The following is a 1,409-nucleotide window of genomic DNA, read 5'->3' on the forward strand; positions in this document are numbered from 1 at the left end:
CTCTCTCTCTCTCTCTCTCTCTCTCTCTCTCTCAGATCACTTGATCCAGTGGAATACATGTATGAAGCCCTGTGAAGAGATTCAAGAAACTGAAGCCTTCTTCTATGAGTGCTGTGAATAGCTTAAAAATGGATACTCCAGCTCTAATCAAGTTTTCAATCTTAGTCAATAGCTTGACTGCAATTTCATAAGAGACCCTGATCCAAAATCACCCAGCCAAAAATTGTGTAAGATAATGTTTGTTCTTTTAAACTGTTAAATTTGGGGGTAATTTGTAACATAGCAAGAGATAACTAGTACAAATAGAAAGCAAAATCATCAAGGAAGAAAATGGGCAAAGAGAAGTTTGAGGAAGGAAGAGAAGGTATGAAATAGGTGTCCAGAAGAGTGGAAGTGTGAATTAGAGACACATACAGTTGCTAGATGGCCTTAAGAACCCACATGAAATTCATTACTATGAATTTAAAGCGAGACCAGTCAGTATGATTGTGTATTTTTCTTCAGCTGCATGGTTATAGATATGAAGTAGGTGGAGAATTGAATATTTTTTTTTAACCAGGGTTGAGGTTCTGCCAAAATAAAATAAGTAACAACTAAGAAAGTAAGAAGTTAGAAAGGGACAGGAGAGTTGAAGATCAATGTCAGGTGATAATCAAATGATTAACTATGAAATTTAATGAGGGAAGGAAGGACACGTAGGAGGAAAAAGTAAAATTTCAGTAGGAGATTGTAGTTTCCAGTGGGGGGCTAAGGTTTGCTATAGCAAGATACTAGGAGTGAACTGAAAGACAGGAAGTGGTGATCAGAGAGTGGGATGGTTGAAATTGAGAGGACAGAGGGGCTGCAATTATTGGTCTCATTAGGTCTATGGTATGATCAAGAGAGGGTGTGCTGAAGTAAGTTGAAGAACAAGATAACTAGAGAAAAAGAGGTCAGAGAAATGAGGGGCCAAAGTGTTGGACGGATTATCCATAAGGTTATAGAAATTGCCAAAAATATAATGAGAATAGTGTTGGAGCCAGGATCAAAAGTAGCAGAGCCAGAAGCAAAAATCTCCAAGGAATTTCAGGAGAAGACCTGGGCATTGGTAGATGAATATAACTTGGAAAGTAGAGCGTGGTATAGTATGATGACATGATATTCAAAATGAAGGGCATGAATAGGAAAAAGGAAGGAGGAATGGTCTGGAAATAGCACTGAGTAGCAAGCAGAAAATCCATCCCACCTCCACCCAGAGAGGTGAGGAACAGAGGTCATATTGGAGTTGGATGGGTCTTAATCTCACATGACTAGTGTCCTATAGTAGTTAAATTTGTATGTCAACTTGGCTGGGCCTGGTTGAGTGGCTGGGCAGCTGGTGGTAGTTATTCCCCATGATGAGACTGGCAATCAACTCCATGGTGGGATCT

The sequence above is a fragment of the Orycteropus afer genome, unplaced genomic scaffold, assembly GCF_000298275.1.
Source record: "Orycteropus afer afer isolate SDZICR_OR568_19922 unplaced genomic scaffold, OryAfe1.0 scaffold00325, whole genome shotgun sequence".
In the NCBI taxonomy this organism is placed as follows: domain Eukaryota; kingdom Metazoa; phylum Chordata; class Mammalia; order Tubulidentata; family Orycteropodidae; genus Orycteropus; species Orycteropus afer.